General features: G+C 46.1%; 1 protein-coding gene and 1 pseudogene across 9 annotated transcripts in view; both read right to left on the minus strand.

The window, feature by feature from the left end:
- BICRA (BRD4 interacting chromatin remodeling complex associated protein) overlaps positions 1-27,806 on the minus strand; it is a 151,146-nt gene that overhangs the window by 103,844 nt on the left and 19,496 nt on the right. The window lies entirely within an intron of this gene.
- On the minus strand, positions 2,248-9,018 carry LOC143837065 (glutathione S-transferase 3, mitochondrial pseudogene; annotated as a pseudogene).

Genomic DNA, 27,806 nt, shown 5'->3' on the forward strand with positions numbered 1-27,806 from the left:
TAATGGAGGTGAATCAGTGGCTGTGTTGTTGGTGCCGGCAGGAGGGATTTGGTTTCTGGGACCATGGGATAGGCTTTCTTGAGAAAGGCCTACTAGCACCTCATGGACTGCACTTATCAAAACTGGGGAAGAATGTGTTTGGCAGGAACCTGGGGAGATTCATCAGGAGAGCTTTAAACTGAAGCCACAAGGGGAAGGAGACGATCAACATAGGGAGTGTAAGGAAGGAGAACGATCGGGGGCAGCCCAAACGGCAAGGCCAGCTCAGAGGGAACCAAAAGTAAAAGGATTCAGATGTCTTTATACTAACGCCCGAAGCATGGGCAATAAGAAGGAAGAGCTGGAACTTTTCATGCTGATGGAAAGGTATGATCTAGTAGGCATCACAGAAACTTGGTGGAATGATTCTCATAACTGGAATGTAATGGTGGATGGATATGAACTGTTCAAAAAAACAGAATAGATCAAAGAGGTGGAGGAGTGGCACTATATGTGAGGAAAGGGCTTACCTGCCAGGAGGTTCTAGTGAAGGAGAGCATATCTACAGTGGAAAGCATCTGGGTGAAAATAAGCGAGGGGAAAACAAACAGTGATGTCTGCTACCGACCGCCTGAACAACGAGAGGATGTGGATGCTGTACTTTGTGAGCAGCTTGAGAAAATATCCAAGCGGCAGGACCTTGTCATCATGGGTGACTTCAATTTCCCAGATGTGTGCTGGGAAACAAACTCTGCGAAGCATCCTCAGTCATGCAACTTTCTGACCTACCTGGCTGACAATTTCATTTATCAAATGGTAGATGAACCCACAAGAGGTTCAGCCATACTGGACTTAATACTGACCAACAGGCAAGAGTCAAAGGGATAATGTCTGGGTGGCAGGTTGACATGGACAGAGAGGTTGTCGACAGGCATTTAGCTGCACTGGATGAGTTCAAATCCCCTGGGCTGGATGAAATGCACCCGAGAGTGCTTAAAGAACTTTCCGGAGAACTTGCAGAACCCATCCATCATCTTTGGGACCTCTTTAAGGACTGGAGATGTCCCGGAGGACTGGAAGAGAGCAAACGTTATTCCGATCTTCAAAAAAGGGAGGAAGGATGACCAGGGAAACTACAGACCAGTGAGTCTGACCTCTGTTGTGGGGAAGATAATGGAACAGATATTAAAGGGAGTGATCTGCAAACATCTGGAGGACAATTTGGTGATCCAAGGAAGTCAGCATGAATTTGTCTCCAACAGGTCCTGTCAGACCAACCTGGTTTCCTTCTTTGACCATTTCATTTTTTGACCAAGTAACAGGTTTGCTGGATCGTGGAAATTCGGTTGATGTCGTTTACTTGGATTTTACTAAAGCTTTTGATAAGGTTCCTCATGATGTTCTGATGGATAAATTGAAGGACTGCAATCTGGATTGTCAGATAAGGTGGATAGGGGTATTGGGTAGAGAACCGCACTCAAAGAGTTGTTGTCAATGGTGTTTCATCAGACTGGAGGGAGGTGAGTAGCGGGGTACCTCTGGGCTCAGTCCAATACTTTTTAACATATTTATTAATGATCTATACTAGATGAGGGGGTGGAGGGACTATTTATTAAGTTTGCAGATGACACCAAATTGGGAGGGCTGGCAAATACTCCAGAAGATAGAGACAGAGTTCAACGAGATCTGAACACAATGGAAAAATGGGCAAATGAGAACCAGATGCAATTTAATAAAGATAAGTATAAAGTTCTACATCTGGGTCAGAAAAATGAAATCATGCCTACTGAATGGGGGATACACTTCTAGCTAACACTGTGTGTGAACGAGACCTTGGGGTACTTGTGGATTCTAAGCTAAACATGAGCAGGCAGTGTGATGCACCGGTAAAAAAGGCAAATGCCATTTTGGGCTGTATCAACAGGGGCATCACATCAAAATCACAAGATGTCATAGTCCCATTGTATACGGCACTGGTCAGACCACACCTGGAGTACTGTGTGCAGTTCTGGAGGCTTCACTTCAAGAAGGACATAGATAAAATTGAAAGGGTACAGAGGAGAGCGACGAAGATGATCTGGGGCCAAGGGACCAAGCCCTATGAAGATAGGTTGAGGGACTTGGGAATGTTCAGCCTGGAGAAAAGGAGGTTGAGATGGGACATGATAGCCCTCTTTAAGTATTTGAAAGGTTGTCACTTTGAGGAGGGCAGGATGCTGTTTCCATTGGCTCCAGAGGAGAGGACGCGCAGTAATGGGTTTAAACTACAAGTACAACGATATAGGCTAGATATCAGGAAAAAAATGTTCACAGAGTAGTTCAGCAGTGGAATAGACTGCCTAAGGAGGTGGTGAGCTCCCCATCACTGACAGTCTTCAAACAAAGGTTAGATACACACTTCTCTTGGATGCTTTAGGATGCTCTGGGCTGATCCTTTGTTGAGCTGGGAGTTGGACTAGATGGCCTATGTGGCCCCTTCTAACTATGATTCTATGATTCAGACTGAAGTAGACTCAGAGATCTCATGTGGTAAAAAAGGGGAAATCATTAGAATTTATAGAAAGCTAATAATATCGCAACCCTACTGTTATTGTGCACACTAGTGGATTCAAACTTAAAGGACAGTAAGTAAACAAAATAATCTATGATCACCTTGTTAACTTATTAACAATGAGCAGTCAACACAGATTAAAATGCAGATGCATTATATGTAATTATTTAGCACTACAGGCGACCAACCAATAGGAAGCCCCTCAAGGGAGATTGTTAAACTCTCCCTGATGTTAGATGAATTCTCTGAGGGGCTCAAGGAAGCAGTGGTACGCCCTCTTCTGAAAAAAACATTGCTGGACCTGCGGGACTCCACCAACTAAAGGTTGTTGAGTGGGCCACAGTGAATCAGCTCCTAGTCTGGCTTCCGGCCTAGCCATGGGATGGAGACTGCACTGATCACTATGACGGATGATATTGCCAGCTAGACTGGGGCGGGTCAGCCATCCTCGTACATTTAGATCTGTCAGCTGCATTTGATGTGGTTGACCATGAGTTGTTGGCCCATTGCCTTGCTGGGACCAGAATTAGGGAGACTGCTGAAATAGCTGGTCTCCTTTTACTGGAACTGAACTCAGAGGGTGGCAGTGGGGGAGGAGTTATCTGACTCCTTTGTGCTCCCTTGTGGAGCACCTCAGGGGGAGATACACTTCTCTAAACCTTTCAACATTTATTTGCGCCCTCTAGGCCAGCTGATTTGGGGCTTTGGGCTGGGTTGTCACCCATATGTGGATGACAACCAGCTTTACCTCCCGATGGATGGCTGCCCAGATTCCCCTCCACCCCCCCGATACATTTGCCAGTTGTTGGGAAGCAGTGGCTGGATGGCTCAGGCAGAGCTGTCTGAAATTGAACCTCTCCAAGACGGAGGTCTTGTGGCTGGGTAGAAGGGGGCAGGATCAGGAAGCGTGCCTCCAATACCTGGATGGGGTGCAACTGACATCTGCACCGGTCACACGGAATTTGGGAGTGATTTTTGATGCCTCCCTTTCAATGGAGGCTCAGATCACGAAAAAAGGCCCTTTTCCCACCTTCGCCAAGCACTACTAGTGCCCTACCTGCCTTCGGAACACTTGGCCACTGTGATCCATGCAATGGTCACTTCCAGATTAGACTTCTGTAACTCGCTCAATGCGGGCCTACCTTTGTCTTTGACCTGGAAATTACAGTTGGTGCAAAATGCAGCTGCAAGGGTCCTCACTAGAACATCTTGGAGGGCCCATATCCAGCCGGTGCTGCGGCAGCTGCATTGGTTACCAGTCTGCTTCTGGATCAAGTTTGAACTTCAAGGCTACATGCAGCCTGGGTCCCACTTATGTGCTCCCCCTTTGTGGTATAGTGGTTAGGAGTGTAGACGTCTAATCTGGCGAGCTGGGTTGGATTCTGCACTCCCCCACATGCAGCCAGCTGGGTGACCTTGGGCTTACCACAGCGTTGATAAGGCTGTTTAAACCAAGCAGTGATATCAGGGCTCGCTCAGGGCCAATAAGAATAAATGAAGGAACAGCAAGCAAAACAAAAAAGTCTTCTGCTTCTGGTGGAAGATGGCAAGGCTTCATCCAGTTGTGGGTTCCAAAGTTTGGGGGCCACGACTGAGGCGGCTTTTTCTTTGGTTACCATCCTTCGACTGGACTGTAGGAGCACTTGAAGTAGGCCCTCAGAAAGTTTTCAAAGCAATTGTATACAGTGATATGGAAGTAGTGTAGAGGAAACAAGACTGGCATGATAGGGTCCCTCCTTACAACCCACTCTAGTAAAAAATTCTGGCACCAGTATTTTGTGCCAACAGAACACTCTTCAAGGGCACTCCCAAGTATGGTGCACTGTGGAAGTCTAATCTAGATGTACTTGGAAATTCTCTGCATTTGTTTGGTTCTGGCAGTGTGACATACTGCCCTTACCAATGGAATTGAACTACAGCTAGTATTTTGGACTACAGCACCAGGAAGAAAGAGAGGGCTCACGGTGAAAAACAGAATTCCAAGGACAAATCAGGTTTTCTTCAACAGGTGCTAGAACACAGCTTTGCTCAGTAATACATTTATTGCTGATAAAGGCTGTTGATTTATACAATACAACGGGGGTCGTCAACCCCCCAGGCTGCAGCCGAAAGCCTCGGCACTGGGCCACCGGCGGCCGCATCTCCCTCTCCCCCCCCCCACAGCGAGAAGCTTGCTGGGCCTCAAGTGAATCGGCCACTTCGGTGGTGGATATGCTCATGGCCCGGCGAGCGCTGCGCTGCAGGGTGGGGGAAAGGGAGGTGCGGCCGCTGGCGGGTGCAAACGGACATGTGCAGCAGTTCCGCCCCACTCCCTGCTTCGCTCTGCCTGCCTGGCCAGGTGCGACGCCCCAGAGGAGCTGGCCCCGTCAAGCAGGGCGGAGGCGAGGCAGCCAGCCCTACCCGTGGGCAGCGACTAGGCCTGAGGGAGGTGGAGGCGCCGCGGTGCTGGCCTAGCTGCCACCCCATGGAGCCTCTCCGGGAAGCAGCAGTGCATCGGGAGGCAGGGCTCGCCCTGGGGCCACAGCAGCAGCAGTGTTGCCCCACGCCGCCTTCCCCAGTGCCCGGAGCATGCGTTGTGTACCACGGGGTTCCCCGGCTGGCCCAGCCAGCGAACCAACTGGAGTGCAGCCGGGCAGAGGAGTGGGAAGTGGCAGTGCCTGCCCACAGCTCTTCAAGCCTGCCTGTGCACGGGGCGTTGGTGGGCCTCTGCCTGTGCTGCTGGTGCTGTTGCTCCTGCTCGGCGGGGCGATAAGCCCCCGTGGCCAGCAGGCGCACGAAGCGGCAAGCCCCAAACAAACACTTATTCACGTTCCTTCTTTCTAACCACTTGGCTCTCCTCTTCCTGTTCCCCTCTGTCCCTGCCGCCATTCCATTTCTCCGCTCAGACTCAATTTCTTTCGCCCCCTTAATCTCTCCAGTCTCCTTCTGTCTCATCTTTCCCTCCCCACTGCCACCCGTTCTGTCTCCACCACTATCGTCACCTTCACCTACACCGCTTCCCATGCTGTCTGTCCCGACCTCGGCCTTTGGCCCGCTTCTTCCATCTGGTTATATTTTTACCCTGCTCGGTTGGGGGGGGGGGAAGGTGTATTTGAATTCTCCCCCTTCCTTCTCTGGTACTTTAAACTTTCTCTTTCATTCAACCATGGGCCTGTTTTCATGTTCACTCCCCACTTTCTCTTTCTTCCCTTCCATTTCACTCTTTTTGATGGCTCCACTTTTCTTACGCTCCATTCTCCAATGCCCTTCCTTCCCTCTGTCTTTCTTTCTCCCTCTTTTCCTTCCTTCCTTCCTTCTTTCCTTCCTTCCTTCCTTCTCTCCCTGCACCTGCCCTCGCTGCCTGCCCACCCCAGACGCGCTCTGCTCTTGCCGCTTGCCTCGGCAGCCATGGCCGATGAGCAGCAGCAGCCACCGCCAGCGCCAGAAAAGGAGCACTCAATTTTGAGGCAGTGAGGAGAGAGATATCTGGCACATTGGAGCAGGAAGGGAAATTCTACCATAAATTTCAAGCGAGAAGAAAATCAGGCGGGAATTTATTGATTGTGGACATGGGGGGGGGGAGGAATCATAAAAGGAAGGGGGGTGGATAAAGATTTGAGCAGGAACAACAAATCTGGGAGGGAGGGGAATCAGACAAGAACCATTGGTTACACAGAAAAAAGAAGGGAATACAACCAGGGAGGGGGAGGGCTAAGATTTGGGTGGGAATAATAATTAAAGCATGTGGGGAGGAATCAGGCAGGTATCTATTGATTGTATGCACAGACAAAAAAGTAGGGGTGGGAAAAATAAATAAACAGAGGGAGGAGGATAAAGATTTGGACAGGAGCCATAACAATCCACACAAAAAAAGTATAGAGGGAGGAGGATGAAGACTTGAATGGGAATAACAACCCGAGAGGGAGGGTAATTATAAGAGAATCATTGGTGCACAGGAAAAATAATAGGAGAGAATATAACTAGAAAAAAGAAGGGATTATATCCACTGAGGGGAAAAAAGGAAAACATAATAAAGGAGAGAGGAGGATAAAGACTTGGATGAGGACAATAACTGAAGAGGGCAGGAAAATCAGGAAGGAAATCAGGCAGGAATTCATTGATTGTATGCACAGACAGAAAAGGAGGGGTGGGAAAAATAAATAAACAGAGGGAGGAGGATAAAGATTTGGACAGGAGCCATAACAATCCACACAAAAAAATCGTTACCAACCCACAACAGCACCCACAAACCCTTATCAACCCACAACATTCCCTAATTAGTTCATTTACCACTAACTGATTGTTCCCTTACCTGTTCTGATATGATCCCTAATTAATTCAAATACCTACCCAATTACACCCTCATTAATTTAAATACTTACCTAACAAATTCCAAATGCCCCTATCCAACTTGTCCTACCCATAATTAATTAAGGAGAAGGGTAAAAAGGAAAAAGAAATTGAGGCAGAGATAGAGATAGAAGATTCAGAGGAGGAGAGGTCTCTGGACCTGACACAAAGAGCTAGGCTGTTAGAAAATCGAAGCAGAGAACTAAAAGCATCTACACAGACTTAATCAACAGTCTAAATTTCATTAGTGAAATTCATTCTCGAAGGACTTCAAGCCCAAGAAACGTCTTAGGAAGCTAGACAGTTGATGCAGTCAAGGTGTCGGAGAGCCGAATACAGGGAAGTCCCTGCCAAGCCCAAGAGGGCAAAATAGCCAAGGGCTCCTCTGTTCCACATTTTGGGATCTCCTGTGTAATAGCCATAGGCGAAGAGCAGTCTTCCAATGATCCACGCTACACCGAGCCCTGAAGCGACATGTGGGTAGTAGGCGCCACCTGTGGCAAGGAAGAACAGGATGGAGGGATACACTTCCAGCGTGTTTTGATGCGCCCTCTGGATGCAGCTGAAGATGTGCCCGCTTTCAGGGTCTGTGCTGTACATGATTGGGTACTCCACATTATACTTCTTGCGTGCTCTCCCAGCATTTATTGCGAGATGCGTTACCAAAATAAAACAGGCGGCACCAGTCAAGACCACACAACCGTATTCCTTGGACAGAACCACCATCTTGACATACTTTGCCCTTGCATGGAATTCCCAAGTCGCAACTTAGACGAAATTTTTAATCAAGAATTGCCCCTGGTCTCCTGGAGGTTGGCAACCCCTGGTGTACCCAAGATGTGCAAGGCCAGAGGTGATTCCAGACCTCCAGGCCAGTTCTGGAGGTTAGCAACACCATCGGTCAATGGTGTCCCTGTTGGCCAATCTTGAAATCTGGTCACCTTAATAAAGGACCAAAATGGTAGGGACCTAACAGAAGTAGAAGAGATTTTTAAAAGGTGGCAAAATTATACAGAAGAATTATACAAGAGCGAGCTTAACATCCCTGATAACCACAAGGGGGTAGTCACTGACCTGGAGCCAGACATCCTGGAATGTGAAGTTAAATGGGCCTTAGGACGTCTGAGCAATAATAAAGCTAGCGGAGGTGACAGCATTCCAGTTGAACTATTCATAATCTTAAAAGATGATAAGAGTAAAAGTGCTACATTCGATATGCCAGCAAATTTGGGAAACTCAAAAGTGGCCACAGGATTGGAAAAGGTCAGTTTACATTCCAATCCGAAAGAAGGGCAATGCCAAAGAATGTTCAAACTACCGCACCATTGCACTCATATCTCATGCTAGCAAAGTTATGCTCAAAATCCTACAAGCTAGGCTCCAGCTATATGTGGACCGAGAAATTCCAGAAGTACAGGCAGGATTTCAAAGAGGCAGAGGAACTAGAGATCAAATTGCCAACATATGCTGGATCATGGTAAAAGCTATGGAGTTCCAGAAGAACATCTCTTCTGCTTCATTGACTATGCTAAAGCTTTTGATTGTCTGGAGCACAACAAATTGTGGCAAGTTCGTAAAGAGATGGGAATACCAGAGCATCTTACTTGTCTCTTGAGAAACCTATATGCAGGTCAAGAAGCAACAGTGAGAACCGAGCATGGAATCACTGACTGGTTAAAAATCGAGAAAGGAGTTCGGCCAGGCTATATACTGTCGACTTGCCTATTTAACTTGTATGCAGAGCACATCATGAGAAAGGCGGGGTTAGAGGAGTCACAAATTGGGATAAAGATTGCAGGGAGAAATATCAACAACCTCAGATACGAAGATGATACCAATCTAATGGCAGAAAGTGAAGAGGAACTAAAGAGCATGTTGATGCGGGCGAAGGAGGAGTGTGCAAAAGTTGCCTTGAAACTCAACATCCAGAAAACAAAGATCATGGCATCCGGCCCTCACAAATTGGAATTAAGATTGCAGGGGAAAATATCAACAACCTGAGATATGCATAGAATCATAGAGTTGGAATGGCCATACAGGCCATCTAGACCAACCCCCTGCTCAACGCAGGATCAGCCCTAAGCATCCAAGAAAAGTGTGTATCCAACCTTTGCTTGAAGACTGCCAGTGAGGGGGAGCTCACCACCTCCTTAAGCAGCCTATTCCATTGCTGAACTACTCTGACTGTGAAGAATTTTTTCCTGATATCTAGCCTATATCGTTGTACTTGTAGTTTAAACCCATTACTGCATGTCCTCTCCTCTGCAGCCAACGGAAACAGCATCCTGCCCTCCTCCAAGTGACAACCTTTAAAATACTTAAAGAGGGCTATCATGTCCCCTCTCAACCTCCTTTTCTCCAGCCTGAACATTCCCAAGTCCCTCAACCTATCTTCACAGGGCTTGGTCCCTTGGCCCCAGATCATCTTTGTCGCTCTCCTCTGTACCGTTTCAATTTTATCTACGTCCTTCTTGAAGTGAGGCCTCCAGAACTGCACACAGTACTCCAGGTGTGGTCTGACCAGTGCTGTGTACAATGCAAATGATACCTCTCTAACGACAGAAAACGGAAGAGGAACTAAAGAGCTTGTTGATGCGGGCGAAGGAGGAGAGTGCAAAAGTTGCCTTGAAACTCAACATCAAGAAAACAAAGATCATGGCATCCGGCCCTCTCAATTCCTGGCAAATAGATGGGGAAGAAATGGAGATAGTGACAGATTTTATTTTCCTGGGCTCCAAGATCACTGCAGATGAGGACTGCATCAAAGAAATTAAAAGTCGCTTGCTCGTGGGGAGGAAAGCTATGGCAAATCTAGACAGCATCCTAAAAAGCAGAGACATCACCCTGCCAACAAAAGTGTGTCTAAAGGCTATGGTTTTCCCAGCTGCAATGTATGGCTGTGAAAATTTTACCATAAGGAAGGCCGAGCGTCAAGGAATTGAGGCTTTTGAACTCTGGTTTCTCAATGGGAAAGAAGTTCTGAAAGGTGGGTCTAAACAGACTGGCAGAAGCTCTTCTGGGTCTCAGGCAGAGGTCTTTTCCATCACCTATTGCCTGGTCCTTCTAACTAGTACTGAACCTGGGGCCTTTTGTTCGCCAAGCAGATAGTTACTGAGACACAACCCCCCTTGTGTGCTTTGTTTGCTTTCGAGTAAAGATTGCTAGGGTGATATAACGGTATATTAATATGGCTTAATTTATTCCCTTCTATTGTTTTTGGGCAATGTGCTCAACTGCCCTTACAGTACAAATGTGCTCAACTGTCATTACAGGAGTAAAAGCAAATAAAATTCAACAGTAACTTTCTCACTCCTAAGGTTAGAGGCACGCACAGGAACAGAAGGTATTTCTTTAAACTATGCACACAAACAATTACTTTAAACTGCTGCTTAAGAAAGGAAAGCAACATGACAACTCATCTCTTGCTTGGTCTCAGTTTATCGTGTCAACTAGCAAAAAGTTACAATGCTTAGCCTAGTGGCCCCCACCAAAATTTAGGAGACTGGGCTGACTGAAACTGAAGACATTTCTAAACTTGTAGCATAAAACTTTGAGCCTGTTAGGTAACCATTCATTTTATTTATTTATTTATTTATTTATTTATTTATTTATTTATTTTATATATACAGCTGACTGTAATGACTGGGGAAGGCACTGGCAAACCACCCCGTATTGAGTCTGCCATGAAAACGCTGGAGGGCGTCACCCCAAGGGTCAGACATGACTCAGTGCTTGCACAGGGGATACCTTTACCTTTATACAGCGCTTCCCGGAGGCTCAGGGCAGTTTACATAAGAACAAAGAACAATACATAAAACAGTCTATAAACATGCAAATAACCTTATAATAATAATAACTAACAGTTGTAACTATATAACAATATAACAGTATAAACAATACAACAGTGCAACATGCAAACAGGTCCAGAGCATATTGGTGGAATTCTGAGGGGAGGGGCAGGGGGTGGGGGGAGCAGGAGCCCTTCAGTCCCTGTTGATTATGTCTGGTCTCAACCAAATGCCTGGCAGAAGAGCTCCTCCTTGCAGGACCTGCGGAACTGTTAAAGCTCCGTCGGGGCCAGGATCTCCTCCGGGAGCTCCATCCAGAACAGAGAATGCTCTGGCCCTAGTTGAGACCAGGCGGACTTCTTTAGGGCCAGGGACCCTTAGCTGGTTGGTAGCGGTGGAGCACAGAGCTCTTTTGGGGGCACAGGCAGGGAGGTGATCCCTCAGGTACACTGGGCCCTGACCGCATATAGCCTTGAAGGTAATTACCAGAACCTTTAGTCTGATAGAATCATAGAGTCGGAAGGGGCCAAAGCATCCAAGAAAAATGTGTATCCAACCTTTGCTTGAAGACTGCCAGTGAGGGGGAGCTCACCACCTCCTTAGGCAGCCTATTCCACTGCTGAACTACTCTGACTGTGAAAAACTTTTTCCGATATCTAGCCTATATCGTTGTACTTGAAGTTTAAACCCATTACTGCGTGTCCTCTCCTCTGCAGCCAGCAGAAACAGCATCCTGCCCTCCTCCAAGTGACAACCTTTCAAATACTTAAAGAGGGCTATCATGTCCCCTCTCAACCTCCTTTTCTCCAGGCTGAACATTCCCAAGTCCCTCAACCTATCTTCATAGGGCTTGGTCCCTTGGCCCCAAATCATCTTCGTCGCTCTCCTCTGTACCCTTTCAATTTTATCTACGTCCTTCTTGAAGTGAGGCCTCCAGAACTGCACACAGTACTCCAGGTGTGGTCTGACCAATGCCGTATACAATGGGACTATGACATCTTGTGATTTTGATGTGATGCCTCTGTTGATACAGCCCAAAATGGCATTTGCCTTTTTTACCGCTGCATCACACTGCCTGCTCATGTTTAGTTTACAATCCACAAGTACCCCAAGGTCTCGTTCACACACAGTGCTACCTAGAAGCGTATCCCCCATCCAGTAGGCATGCTTTTCATTTTTCTGACCCAGATGCAGAACTTTACACTTATCTTTATTAAATTGCATCTTGTTCTCATTTGCCCATTTTTCCATTGTGTTCAGATCTCGTTGAACTCTGTCTCTATCTTCCGGAGTATTTGCCAGTCCTCCCAATTTGTGTCATCTGCAAACTTGATGAGTAGTCCCTCCACCCCCTCATCTAGATCTTTAAACAGCCCGTGGCGCCACGGGCGCCACGGACTAAATAATTCGTTAAGCCCCCTTGAGGTGGGCTTTGTCCGTGATGAGGAAGGGTCCGGGTTGGACCCTTCCCTCATGACAGACAATCGTAGGGACCAATCGGCAGGCGCAAAGCGCCTGCCGATTGGTCCCTCTGAATCCCAGCCTGAGCAACTGCGAGCCGCGCTGTGCCGCATCAGCCCGCCGCCCGAGGGAGCCCCCAGCAGTCGTGCGAAGCACGGCTGCCGTGGGTTCCCTGCCTGGGTTCCCTGCGTGGGTTCCCAGACCGCCGCCCGAGAGAGCCTGCCTGCCTGCTGCCTAAAAAAGCCTGCTGCCGCCACCGACAACGACGCCGACCAGCCCGCCGCCGGTGAGTCCTAGCGCCCGCTGCATTTCCCTGCAGCGGGCTTGCTTACTAGTCATTAATAAATATGTTAAAAAGTACCGGGCCGAGCACCGAGCCCTGAGGTACCCCGCTACTCACCTCTCTCCAGTCTGATGAAACACCATCGACAACAACTCTTTGAGTGCGGTTCTCTAACCAATTCCCTATCTACCTAACTATCTGAAAATCCACATTGCAGTCCTTCACCTTATCCATCAGAACATCATGGGGAACCTTGTCAAAAGCTTTACTAAAATCCAAGTAAATGACATCAACCGAATTTCCCCGATCCAGCAAACCTGTTACTTGGTCAAAAAAGGAAACCAGGTTGGTTTGGCATGACCTGTTGGAGACAAATCCATGCTGACTTCCTTGGATCACCAAATTGTCCCCCAGATGTTTGCAGATCGCTCCCTTTAATATCTGTTCCATTATCTTACCGACAACAGAGGTCAGACTTACTGGTCTGTAGTTTCCCGGGTCATCCTTCCTCCCTTTTCTGAAGATCGGAATAACGTTTGCTCTCTTCCAGTCCTCCGGGACATCTCCAGTCCTTAAAGAGATCCCAAAGATGATGGACAAGGGTTGTGCAAGTTCTCCGGAAAGTTCTTTGAGCACTCTCGGGTGCATTTCATCCGGCCCAGGGGATTTGAACTCTTCCAGTGCAGCTAAATGCCTCTCGACAATCTCTCTGTCCATGTCAACCTGCCACCCAGACACTATCCTTTGGCTACTGCCATCTCTAGATGTACCTAAACAGATGTAAAATAGGCGCTGAGCCTTTCTGCTTTCTTTGAATCCTCCTTTAGAGTTTGTCCTTCTGCACCCAACAGTGGGCTTATTGCCTCCTTTACTTTATGTTTGCTCCTCACATAACTGAAAAATCTTTTCTTGTTACAGTGGGCTTCCCTGTCCAATCTTAGCTCACTCTCAGCTTTGGCCTTTCTGATGATTGATCTACAGTGCCTAGTAACCTGTAGGTACTCTTCTTTAGAGCTCTGTCCTTCCCTCCATTTCCTGAACATTTCCCTTTTCTTTCTTAGTTCCTCTTGAAGTTCTCTGTTCCTCCAAATAGGCTTCTTAGAGCTCCTGCAGTATTTCTGGAATAGTATTTCTGGAATAGTATTTCTGGAATAGTATTTCTGGAATTTTCATATTTCTGGAATAGTAATTGATTGAGCTTGCAATAGCTCTTGTTTGAGTAGTGCCCACCCTTCACATGTTCCCTTCCCTTCCAGCATTTTCGTCCATGGTATGACACTCATCATGTCTCTGAGTTTATTAAAGTTTGCCCCACAAAAATCCAACATCCGCGTCTGGCTACCAGCTTCCTTGCCTCCCCATCTCAAATGGAATTCTATGTGGACATGGTCACTTCCCATGTCCTCATAGAATTCCTGGGGGGTGAGCTTCCCCTCACTGGCAGTCTTCAAGCAAAGGTTCGATACACACTTTTCTTGGATGCTTTAGGATGCTTAGGGCTGATCCTACATAGAGCAGGGGGTTGGACTTGATGGCCTGTATGACCCCTTCCAATTCTATGATTCTATGATTTCTCCTAATGAGGACATGGTCACTTCCCTGATCCGGAATTCAACTGGCAACCATTGCAGTTAATGGAGAAAGGGCCGGATATGGGACCTCCACAGTGTTGCAGTGAGGATACTGGCTACTGCATTTTGAACCAGCTGTAGTTTCTGGGTCAAGACTAAGGGCAGGCCTGCATAGAGCGAGTTACAAAACTCCAGTCCAGAGGTGACCGTTGCATCGATCACTGTGGCTTGGTGTTCCGGGGCCAGGTAGGGCGTTAGTAGCTTAGCGGAGATGGTAGAATGCCAGCCGCACTACCTTGGTGATCTGGGCTTCCATTGTGAGGGAAGTGTCCAGAATCACACCTAGATTCCTGGCGGAGTGAGCTGTAGAGAGCTGCACACCATCCAGGGTAGGCAGACACGCTTCCTCACATGGGCCCTTCCTACCCAGCCACAGGACCTCCATCTTTGAAGGATTGAGCTTCAGAAGACTCTGCTTGAGCCATCTCATCACTGCTTCCAGGCAGCTGGCTAATGCTTCTGGGGGAGAGTCAGGACGGCCATTTATCAGGAGGAAAAACTGGGTGTCATCTGCATATTGATGGCAACCTAGCCCAAACTTCCATACCAGTTGTGCGAGAGGGTACATGAAGATGTTGAATAGGATAAGAGAGAGGACCGCTCCTTGTAGGACTCCACAAGTAAGTTGCCGGCGGTCTGATGTTTTCTCTCTTATTGCAACCCTCTGTCCACGATCCTGCAGGAAAGAGATCAGCCATTGATCATCCCTCGTATTCCGGCATCGATGAGGCGGCGAGCTAGAAGCTCATGATCGACTGTGTCGAACGCTGCTGAAAGATCCTTCTCTGGCCATGGTATCAGCAGTGCCGACCTAGCCTCGTTCCAACTGGCGACGGAGGTCTTCCGTCAGGGCGACTAGTGCTGTCTCTACCCCATGGCCAGGCCAGAAACCTGACTGGGATGGGTCTAGGACCGAACCTTCTTCCAGGTATTCCGTCAGTTGGTTTGTGACTGGTTTATCAAGATCTGTGCATGAACGTTATTCAGCTTTTTGAGATTTCAACAGGACAACGGTACGTGTCAAGTGAAGGATGGAAGCCAGACTGCAAAGGAAACCAATTAAGACTTCTGCATAATTCTGAAGTCTGCCTACTCCTCTGTCAACTTGTACTAATAAAAATCAGGTCACATGATCAAGTCTGCTTATGTTATAAACAGGTGAAGCATACATAAACATAGTTATGTTATGCATGTTTCCCTTGTGACTCAGGTGCTTAATAGTGAACTAGAGAAGTGCTAATCCAGTTTAAGACAACAGTAAACAATGGTCAGCAGATGTCTTTGATGATAAAAGAGTAAAACTGAACTGGCCAACAACTGATATGACAAGACAGGTGATCAGACCATCCTTTTATCATCATTATTATTATTACAGAATTTATATCCTGTCTTTCTGCCTTTGCAAAAGCTAAAACAATTTAAAGTAGGGGTTCCTAAAGTGGGTGATACAGCTCCCCAGGATCAGTGGAAGGATCCAGAGGGGCAGTGAAGAATTTGGGGGCAGCAGTTTGACTCTTTCTGCTGCAGCTGTGTTTTCCTAACATGAGACATTCCAAGTTGGTTTGCCTTTGCCCGCCTCTGGGTAGTAGTGACAGACTGGACTTCCTTGGTGGTCTCCCATCCAAGTGCTGACCAGGGCCAACCCTGCTTAGCTTCCTGAAGAAAATGGCAGCTGCAGAAGGTGGGCTGGATGGGATTATGTTCTTGCTGAGTTCCTTCCTTTCCTCAGACTGTCCTTCCCAGGCTCCATCCCAGATCTCCAGGAGTTTCTTAACACAGGATTGACAACCCCTCCCCAAAAGTCTTGATCTCTAGGAGGCTGGAAAACCCTTCTCTGGCCATGGTATTTTCCATGGCTTGCTTCTCTCTTTTCCTGTCTGTCTTTCTCCCAAATGAGGACCCAGTGGCTTTTGCATATGAATATTACAAAGAATTTGTATATTTTTTTCCGTACTATAATATGGCCACTGCACAACAACAAAAAAAGTGTAGGCAATATAGTTTTTTTTTTTTAAATTTGGAGTAGACCTAACAGGAGGGAAGAGGTAGAGGGGTGTGTGGGGTGGAGGGGCATTAGGGATGTGGCCTGGGAGTCAAAGGAACAGCAGCCTGAAAAAGTTTTGGGTACACTAATTTAAAGCATACATGATAAAATTACATTATAAAACTATTAAAATATTGTCCAGAACAAAGCAAACTTTAAAAGTGTAATTTTAAAAAACAGAGTCAAAATACATATAAACCATTCAAATACATGAAAAACATAAACACACTGGAAACAAAGCCTGTTGCATTCAGGAATACAATGGGCGCTAAATTGGGTAGGGTGGGATGGGAGAACTCTGCGATTGGCCTCTCCCTCCCCCCAGGACCTGGAAAGGCTGGAGGCCTCCAGGGCAGGAACTCACTGGCAGGGGCAGCTCTCAAGTCACAGGGATTTACAGCCTCTGAGCTTCGGAGGGAAATGGAAGGAGGAAAGGGTGGTCACAGGTGGGGGACAGAAGGTGACTGGCTGGCTGCTGGACAGATGGGCAAGCTGGTTGGAGGAGACACTCAAGGGCAGGACAGCCAACCTGAGTGAGTGTTAAGCACTTAAGCCATGAGACTTAAGCCATGAGGCCATGAGACCAACTCCTCCTCCAGGCCCTTACCAGAAATATTAAGTGAAACACATTGGTTAAGAAAGAGTGCCACTGAAGGAATGCCAAACAAAAAAGCCTTCATCAGCTAGCAGAAATAGTAACAGGAGGCAACAGAGAAACCACTCTGGGTAAAGATACCAAAGGTTTGATGCCATGACTGAGAAGGCCCTCTTCCAGGTTGCAACCCACCTGAAGGCCTTGGAAGATAATCACAATGGTCTGGTAGGTTTCAGGAGATAGAGAACTTTGAAATTCAGGATCAGCACCTTGAATTATGCCTAGGAACAAATTGAAAGCCAGTATGTGCAGGCTAAGACTGGAGTGAGATGGTCCCTACAACCCACTCCAGTCGCTATCCTAACTGTGGAAGATTCCGAACACACAGAACGCGCACCAGTAATCAATTCAGTTCAAATTTGATTACAGTCGTTCAGACCAAGTTGTATGAAATTAATACATAAAAACCAAAAGAATATGGTCATTTGATAATCTGATCAGGATATAACCAGGTAATCCACCACAGTGGTCTGATCTTTCTTGTCCAAGAAAGGCCGTATCTACCACCTGCTTATTCAAGCAGCAGGCCTGATTCCAAGAACAGTACCAAACTTAAATCCCAAGTCAGATCTCTGAGCCACTAATAACACTTCCGTCTTGTTAGGCTTCAGTTTATTAGCCCACTTCCACTCCAAAATCTTATGATTGTGATAATGGTATCCGTTCAGTCATGTCTGAAGGTCGGCGATTGTATAGGAAAGTTTTTGCCATACGTTTCTGCCAATGACTGCCTCCTTCACTTGGTTCATGGACATCCCTGTATCAGCTTTAATCGGGTCAATTAGCGGATCCTCTGGCGACCACGTTTCCTTTTGCTGCAGATTATGCTGAGCATTAATGATTTTTCTAATGAGTTTGATTGTATGATCTGTCCAAAGTAAGTGAACTTTAGCTATAATATCTTGACTTCTAATGACATAGAATCATAGAGTTGGAAGGGGCCATACAGGCCATCTAGTCCAACCCACTGCTCAACGCAGAATCTGATCAAAGCATCCTAAAGCATCCAAGAAAAGTGTGTATCCAACCTTTGCTTGAAGACTGCCAGTGAGGGGGAGCTCACCACCTCCTTAGGCAGCCTATTCCACTGCTGAACTACTCTGACTGTGAAAAACTTTTTCCTGATATCTAGCCTATATCGTTGTACTTGAAGTTTAAACCCATTACTGCGTGTCCTCTCCTCTACAGCCAACGGAAACAACATCCTGCCCTCCTCCAAGTGACAACCTTTCAAATACTTAAAGAGGGCTTTCATGTCCCCTCTCAACCTCCTGTTCTCCAGGCTGAACATTCCCAAGTCCCTCAACCTATCTTCATAGGGCTTGGTCCCTTGGCCCCAGATCATCTTCGTTGCCCTCCCCTGTACCCTTTCAATGTTATCTACGTCCTTCTTGAAGTGAGGCCTCCAGAACTGCACACAGTACTCCAGGTGTGGTCTGACCAGTGCCGTATACAATGGGACCATGACATCTTGTGATTTTGATGTGATGCCCCTGTTGATAGACCCCAAAATGGCACTTTACTGTGCTCCAACATCTTACCCACAACAGAGGTTAGACTCACCGTCTGTAGTTTCCTGGGTCATCCTTCCTCCCTTTTTTTATACATCATAGAATCACATCATAGATACATCACAGAATCACAGAATCATAGAGTTGGAAGGGACATCCTGGATCATCTAGTCCAACCCCCTGCACTATGCAGGACACTCACATCCCAATCGCTCATCTACTGTAACCTGCCACCCCTTTGCCTTCACAGAATCAGCCCCTCCATCAGATGGCTATCTAGCTTCTGTTTAAAAATTTCCAAAGATTGAGAACCCACCATCACCCGAGGAAGCCTGTTCCACTGAGAAACCGCTCTAACTGTCAGGAACTTTTTCCGGATGTTTAGATGGAATTTCTTTTGAATTTGAATTGTTTGTTTGCTCCTCTCTAAAACTATCTTGTTGGTAACTTTGGCTGTCCATGGTATTCACAGCATTTATTTCCAACACCAGAATTCGAAAGCATCTATTTCCCCCCTTTTATTCTTTCTTCAGGGTACAACTTTTGCATCCACAGCTTGTTATGGGGAAGACAATGGCGACTAGCCGGTGCTTTGTATTAAGGCTGATATTTCTATTTTTCCATATTCGGTTCATGCTTAACATTGCGTTCCACCCCAGCGTTATTCGCTGTTTGATTTTACGGCTGCATCCACCATTTTGAGTGATCATAGAGCCTAGAAAGATGAAATCATCAATACATTCAATGTTCTCATTGTCAATTGTGACTTTGGTGCCACTGCCAGTAGTTGTCATGATCTTGGTCTTTTTGATATTTAGGTATAATACCATCTTTTCACTTTCTTCTTTTAGTCTCTATCAGGGTCTTCAGATCACGTTCTGATTCAGCAAGGGGTGTTGTATCATCTGCATAGTGGAGATTATTGATGTTAGGACCTCCAATTCTGACTCCTATCATAGATTCTTCCAGATTAAGCTTCTGCATAATTACCTCTGCTTCCTGGTTGGTGTACAATTAACTGACGAGATGGGTTAAGTGGGATGATACTCCCAATTCCTGTAAGGCATCCCATAGCTTCTTGTGATCAACATGGTCAAACGCTTTAGAATTATCAATAAAGCATAGATGGCCTTTTGATATTCATGTTTTTTTTTCAAGAATCCAGTGCAAATTTGCAATGTGGTCTCGGATACTGCGACCATGTTGAAAACCAGCCTGGACATCTGGTAGCTGAGCAACAAAGGTTGATTTGAGATGGTTCTTTATGATCTTCAATAAAATTTTACTCACATGGGAAATCAGGGCTATTATTTGATAGTTTGAGCAGATACCAGCATCACCTTTCTTTAGTAATGGAATAAAAACAGACCTTTTCCAGTCTATTGGCCATGTGCCAGTTTCCCAGACTTTTTGGCATAATGCTGTGATGGCTGGTGACTGAGGCACCTTGGTGTTTGCATATAATTCTTCTGCATATTGTCACCATCAATCCCTGATGTTGGCTTGGGCAGTCAAGTCTTTTCAATTCTTGTCTTTACGAGCAGTGAAGGTGCTCTGGACTTGTTTCACCTGAGCAAAGAGGCTTCTAGTGTGGCCTCTAGCACACTCCTCTTCCAGTCACTTGCATTGTTGCGTCCAATACACTTCCTTATCTTGTCTGCATTTAGCCTCCTGAATTTGTCTCTCTTGCCAGCAGCTTTTGCTGCTCTTCGTTTTTCAGCAATTTTGATGGTGTCAGATGTTAAACCATTTGCATCTTCTTTCCAGCTTTTTGTATGGTATATGTTCTAAAGCAGCTTCTATGACATTAGACTGAAATTCTTGACACAGTTCCCCAGGTAGTTCTATGGCATATGTTGTCGGAATCTTGGTGACATCAAATTTCTGTGGGGGTACATTTTTCTTGATATTACATAATCTGACTTTCAACTCAACCACCAGCAGTTCGTGATCAGAGCCACAATCTGCTCCAGGAAATGTTTTTACAACTAGAACGGAGCTCTGCCATTTGTAATAAAATCGATCTGATTACGGTGTATGCCGTCTGGAAATGTCCAGGTGTATAAATGGCGTTTTGGTTGTTCAGAGAGGGTATTAGCGATAGTCAATTTGTTTTCTTGACAGAACTGGATAAGTCTGTCAACAGCTTCATTTCGAATTATAAATAAATACTGAAATTCTCCCTGGCATAGGTTCAGGCTTCCTTCTGCCTTCCTGGGATGAGTTAGAAATGTGAGATACAGCACAAATGTCTGGATTACCTCAGCAGTTTCATACAGGTGTTATTGTTTTACTGTTCTTGCCCCAATGAGATCAAATCTAGAATTTGGAATCCCAGAAACCCTGGGTTCATTTTACGGTCTTGAACCATTATGATTGCCAAATAATTTTTTTAAATCAAGGGAGAAATTAGCAATGTTCTACCCTTCACCTATGTATTTGTGGAGAACCTGCTGTTGAAGACCTTTATCATTATGTTTTGGATTGCCCACTATACTTGGAGCCAAGAACCAAATATATTGAGAGATGTTTGGGTGGCCAGAACTTCCCTGCGAATTTGGACAAAATAGTCTTTTTATTATCGGATACCAACCCCGTAATTAGTTATAATGTTTCACTATTTGCATTAGCAGCAAGGAAAATTCGAGCCAAATTTATGCCACCAGAGAGCTAGAAACCTGAATTCTTATTGTCTTTTATTATCTATGGACTACCACATGTATTGCTCTCTTTTACTGTTTTTGTATCAACTGATATGGTATTGATCGTATTGTAATGGCCTATGGCTGGAAACAATAAAGTCATGTATGTAGCAATGTTCTATGATGAAGTCCATGCTTAGTTTCTCATCTGCAATTAAAGTCATAACATCTAACTGAACTTGATCACATCTACCCTATTTTAACCTTGACATATTTTCTCATATGAACATAAGAAGAGCCCAGCTGGATCAGACCAGTGATCCATTAAGTCCAGCATCCCATCTCGCACAGTGGCCAAAAGTTTTACTGGAGGGACAACAATCGGGCAGAGAGGCCAAGGTCTTCAAAAGAACATCACAAGAGCACTCAACCAGCCATGCACACCTGAGCACACCGGTCCCAAGTCCAAGTAAATGGGAAGGAAGGAAGGAAGGAAGGAAGGAAGGAAGGAAGGAAGGAAGGAAGGAAGGAAGGAAGGAAGGAAGGAAGGAAGGAAGGAAGGAAGGAAGCAATCAAGCAAGCAAGCAAGCAAGCAAGCAAGCATGGGAGCAAGGAAGGAAGGAAGGTAGGAAGGAAGGAAGGAAGGAGTACAGTTGGTTCTTATATGCCACTTTTCTCTACCCGAAGGAGTCTCAAAGCAGCTTAGTCGCCTTCCCATTCCTCCCATTCCTCCCATTCCTCTCCCCTATGAGGTGGGTGAGGCTGAGGGAGCCCAGATATCAATGCTCAGTCAGAACAGCTTTACCAGTGACATGGCGAACCCCAAGGTCACCCAGCTGGCTGCATGTGGGGGAGTGTAGAATTGAACTGGCTCGCCAGATTAGAAGTTCACACTCCTAACCACTACACACGAAAGACCTGGCAACCTACCTTATAAAAAAATTGCCAAGAAAATCCTATTATGAGCGAGATTGAATTAAAAGAATCAAATGCTAGAGTTAAGACTGGTGGAAGAAATATAATCTCTAGTATACTGATGACACGACCCTCCTGGCAGAAACAAAGGAAGGCCTAGAAGGTCAACGATGTAAGAAATTTGGCCTTTTCTTAAACATTGAAAAGACAAAAATAATAACCACTGCAAAAAATAGAAATGTCACAATAACAATTGATGGTGAAGAGATCGAATGGAAATAAAATGTCAAATTGCTCTGGGTCACTCAGCAATTATGAGCTTAAATTGAACATGGAAAACTATGGACAACCTACCAAATGCAGATTAGACCTCTCATATTTCCAGTTGCCATGTATGACTGTGAAAGTTGACTGATGAAAAAAATTAGTCAAGAGAAGAATCGATTTGTTTGAACTCTGGTGTTGGAGAAGGCTTCTGTGTGTTCCATGGACAGCAAAAGTCACAAATAGGGTAATACTACAGTGTATAAATAAGAGCCTCTTGTGGCGCAGAGTGGTAAGGCAGCAGAAATGTTGTCTGAAAGCTCTGCCCATAAGGCTGGGAGTTCAATCCCAGCAGCCGGCTCAAGGTTGACTCAGCCTTCCATCCTTCCGAGGTTGGTAGGGAGGTAAATGGTAATGACTGGGGAAGGCACTGGCAAACCACCCCATATTGAGTCTGCCACGAAAACACTAGAGGGTGTCACCCCAAGTGTCAGACATGACTCGGTGCTTGCACAGGGGATACTTTTACCTTTACCTTAACAGTTCATAAATTCTAATATATCACTGGTAGGCAAAATCACTAAACTCCAGCTCATTTACTTTGGCCATATCATGCGATTCAACTCAATGGAGAAAGCAATTATGCTAGGATTGGTTAATGGAAAAAGGAAACCTGGCCAACATGCGATCAAGGTGGATACTGGCCAGTACATTGCATGACTGAGCGAGGCGGTGCAGGATTTGAGATTGTATTGACAGCTTACCCATGGGATCACCAAGAGTTGGACACGACTGAATGGCTTCCAACAACAAGAGCACTGCTGGAACAGACCAAAGGTCCTTCTAGTCCAGCATCCTGTCTCACAACAGTCCACTGTTCTTCAGATACAGCCAACTGGTATATCCTTTGGGAAGGGGACCAGACTTTTTGTTTTGTTTCCATTATGAAGGGCCTTACATATTGATGGCAATTTATAAATAATAATCAATCTGGAGGAAAGGACTGTTAACCACCAGAATGGCACTCCTTTTCTCTTCACCAGCTTGGTGTAATGGTTAGGAGTGTGGACTTCTAATCTGGCAAGCCGGGTTCGATTCTGTGCTCCCCAACATGCAGCCAGCTGAGTGACCTTGAACTCACCACAGCACTGATAAAGCTGTTCTGACCGAGCAGTAATATCAAGGCTTTCTCGGGCTCACCTACCCCACAGGGTGTCCTGTTGTGGGGAGATGAAAAAGAGGGCGACTGTAAGCTGTTTTGAGACTCCTTTGGGTAGAGAAAAGTGGCATATAAGAACCAATTTCTCCTCCTCCTCCTCCTGGATCCTGCAAGTCCTGAAGTCAACATTGCCAACACAACCCTTATTTATAAACTTTAACATTATGCAATCGAAAAAAAATTGTCAAGAAACAGATTTTCTTAAATATAAGGTTTACAGAATTTGGAGTTTTGTTTGCGCAACAAGAATGCGTCACTCAAGACAAAGCATTTATAGTGAACCAACCGTGGTCTGGAACAGAGATCATCCCTTACAATTTAAATTGGATCTCCCAACCTCAAATATCATAAATGGGGATGGCATGGCTTTGTATCCTTTCAAAACCTGCTGAACCAAAGGCAGCATCATAGTGAACAAAATGCCAGCATCCAGGGTGGGAATTAAGCCTCTCCAGGCCACTTTAATTGATTTTGTTTGTTTGTTTATTTTATTCACATATATATACCTCCCTCCCCGAAGGCTCAGGGCAATTTACATGGAACTTAGAACTATAAAAGAAACCATGCATATAAATAACTATAACATTAATATTATTAACTGATAATAACAGGGTAACAGTACAACATTAAACAGTAATAATACAAACAGGTCCAGGAGCAGAATGCCTTGATGGTTTTGGCGGCGGCGGGGGGGGGGAGGGCAGGGGTCCTGCAGATGTTGTTGGTTGTGCCTGGTCTCAACCAAATGCCTAGTGGAAGAACTCCTTTTTGCAGGCCCTGTGGAACTGTTTTACCTCCGTCAAAGCCTTGATCTCCTCTGGGAGTTCGTTCCACTGTGTAGGCCAGGGTAGAGAAGGATCGCCCTGGTTAAGGCCAGGCGGGCTTCTTTAGGGCCAGGGATCATTAGCCGATTGGTGGTGCCAGAGCGTAGAGCTCTTTGGGGGGCATAGGCAGGGTTGTGGTCCCTCAGGTACATTGGGCCCTAATCGCATATGGCCTTGAAGGTAATTACCAGAACCTTTAGCCTGATCCGGAATTCAACTGGCAATCATTGTAGTTGGTGGAGAATGGGCCGGATGTGAGCCCTCCATGATATTGCTCTGAGGACTCTGGCCGCTGTGTTTTGGACCAGTTGTAGTTTCCGGGTCAAAGCCAAAGGCAGGCCTGCGTAGAGCAAGTTACAGAAGTCCAGTCTAGAGATGACCATTGCATGAATCACTGTGGCTAGGTGTTCCGGGGCCAGGTAGGGCGCTAGTAGCTTGGTTTGGTGGAGATGGTAAAATGCCAGCCGCGCTACCTTTGGGACCTGGGCTTCCATTGTGAGGGAAGCATCCAGGATCACACCAAGATTCCTGGCAGACTGAGCTGTAAAGAGCTGAACACTATTCAGGGTGGGTAGGCACACTTCCTCACAAGGGCCCTTCTTACCTAGCCACAAGATCTCCGTCTTTGAAGGATTGAGCTTCAGACAACTCTGCTTGAACCATCTCATCACTGCTTCCTGGAAACTGTTTCACTCCTATCCTGCAACAAGGATCCTATCCATGATCACCTCCTTATAATTCCAGTTTTATATTTATGCTCTGCAAGAAGTGGGGAATGACCGCAAATTTGACAAAGTAAAAAAGTAAATAACCTTCTAAGCCAGGAAACCTTAAAATATAGCAACCGAGAGCCCCCATTTTGATTTAAAATTATTTGCAGACCTCCAATCCCCACCCCCACCTAGCATCTCACATGTACCTGACAGTCCCCTGTCAACATGTACACAAAGCCTCATTTTCCAAAGATTCTTCTAGTTATTGAAAACCAGTGCAATGAAAACAGTGGCTGCACTTTAGAAGCAAGTCTGAACAAATTGCTTGCATGATTTGTAGACAGCCATGGTCTCAGAAGGTGCTGATTTTACAGCTCAGAAGGCCCTGACTCAAGTTCTAGGCAATCTTATCCCTTGACTGGGGACGCTGTGTCAGAAGCAATAAAAACATTCTTCTTAGCTGGTTGAACAGCAATGGGAAAGAGTCTGGAAGGGCTTTCAAAAGCTGCCCACAGAAATGGGAAAAGACCAGCTAGATTCAAGTCCAGTAGCCATTTATTTATTTATTTTATTTGTATACTGCCCTTCACTGTTAGCAGGCTTGTGGTGAAATGCAAGTATGAAATATAATCAGAAAACCATTAAAAAACTCAATAACCTCCCCACCCCACCAGCCCTTTTCTTGCTATCATAATTGAGGGCAGAGGAGGAGGGAGAGCCATATAATTTCATTTTGGCCATTGGTCTCAGCCATAAGACTGGCGGAAGACTATCATTTTTGGAGGCCCTGGAGAACTCTGACAGTTCCATCAGGGCCTGGATCTCAACTAGGAACTCATTCCACCAGGCTAGGGACAGAATCAAATAGGCCCCAGCTCTGGTTGAGACTAAGCAACATTCTTTGGGTCAGGGATATCCCAGGGGTCCAGGACAACCAACAAATTCATACCCGCAGAGCGAAGGGCCCTGCGGGGGGCATAGGCAGATAAGCGGTCCCTCAGATAGGTGGGACCCAGGCCACGTATAGCCTTAAAGGTTAAGACCAAGACCTTGAACTTGATCTGGAAGCAGACTGATGACCCATGCAGCTGCCGCAGCACTGGCTACATATGGGCCCTCCAAGATGTTCTAGTGAAGACCCTCACAGCTGCATTTTGCACCAGCTGCAATTCCTGCGTCAGAGACAAGGGCTGGCCCAGGTAGAGGAAATTACAGAAGTCTAATCTGGAAGTGACATGTATTCAAGGCACGAGCTATCGAGTGCACGCACTCTTCCTCAGACAGTTGGTCAGCTGGTGAACATCAGACTCAGACAACCAAGAATAACCAAGAAACTTCAGGCCAATGCACACAGCTCACTATAGGTAGGGTTTTGTTTATTTGTTTTTTTTGGGGGGAGGGTGAGCCGCATGGATGCTTCTCAGCTATGGAGCATCTATAAGATGTGATTTGCTGTAGATGAGCACTATGCATGATTTGCCCTGCCCTGGATAGCCTGGTCCAGCTCCAGCTTCACAGACACCAGAAGCTAAGCAGGCTCAACTCTGGTTATTATTTGGATAGGAAACCATCAAGGAAGGCAGGAGCCCCAACTCAGGGGCAGGCATTGGCAAAGCACCTCTGAACCTCTCTTGGATGACCGAAGTTAGCCAGATCTCTACAGATCACAGAAGCTAAGCATGGCGAGTCCTGGTTACTATTCGGATGGGAAATAATCAAGGAAGTTCAAAGTTGCTGTGCAGAGATGGATACTGGCAAACCTATCTAATGCTCTGACTTGAACTGTCTAGGCTAGCTAGTCAAATTTCAGCAAATCTATCCAGGGTCAGCCATGGTTATTATTTGGATGGGAAACCATCAAGGAAGTCCAGGGCTGCTGAGCAGAAGCATTTTCGTCTTTTGCCCTGAAACCCCTAAATCAGCTGTGACTTGATGAAGCCTACCAGCACCATTAAGGCCCATTATGCACGGCCGCCGAAACGGCGATTTCGGGTCACATGGAAAACGCGGAGGGGGAAGACGCGACGCATACCGGTTATACACGGGGCGGGGCGCGACGGCGGCAAAACCCAGAGTAACCGATTATGCACGCGCCGATCCGGGCGCCGCTTCTGGTTGCACCCCGCTCACCCGGAAGCTGCGCTTTCTTCCACGTTTCACTGACGCGGCTTTTTCGGCGGCATGCACCGAAGCTGCAGCCGGTTGCAGCCGGCTCTGTGCGTTATCGGTGATTTTAGTCGCCGCCATTCCACCCCGAATGTGCGCTAAAACCCCCGTGCATAATGGGTCTATGTGTGATTAAACCCATCTTCAGCCAGCACTGTGACTCCAGTGCTCCCACAAGCCTTCAGTTGCATATTTAGTGAAACAACATGGCTCATACAGTAGATGCCTAGTAGATGTTGCTATTAAGGAGAGGGGGTATTCCATGTAAACCACCCCGAGCCATAAAGAATGGTATAAAAATGCAAATAAATGAATGAATAAACGAATGAATAAACGAAAGAAAGAAAGAAAGAAAGAAAGAAAGAAAGAAAGAAAGAAAGAAAGAAAGAAAGAAAGAAAGAAAGAAAGAAAGAAAGAAAGAAAGAAAGAAAGAAAGAAAGAAAGAAAGAAAGAAAGAAAGAAAGAAAGAAAGAAAGAAAGAAAGGGACTTACACACTGGATTAGAACTAGTAGTTTCACAGAATCACAGAATAACAGAGCTGGAAGGAATCTCCTTGGTCATCTAGTCCAATCCCCTGCACCATGCAGGACACTCACAATCCTATTGCTCATCCACTGTAACCTGACACCCCCTTAAGCCTTCACAGAATCAGCCTCTTTGTCAGATGCCTATCCAGCCTCTGTTTAAACATTTCCAAAGATGGAGAACCCACCACCTCTCAAGGAAGCCTGTTCCACTGAGAAACCTCTCAGATTGTCAGGAACTTCTTCCAGATGTTTAGACAGAATTTCTTTTGAATTAATTTCATCCATTGGTTCTGGTCCATCCCT

This window comes from Paroedura picta, chromosome 5 (assembly GCF_049243985.1).
Source record: "Paroedura picta isolate Pp20150507F chromosome 5, Ppicta_v3.0, whole genome shotgun sequence".
Taxonomy (NCBI): Eukaryota; Metazoa; Chordata; class Lepidosauria; order Squamata; family Gekkonidae; genus Paroedura; species Paroedura picta.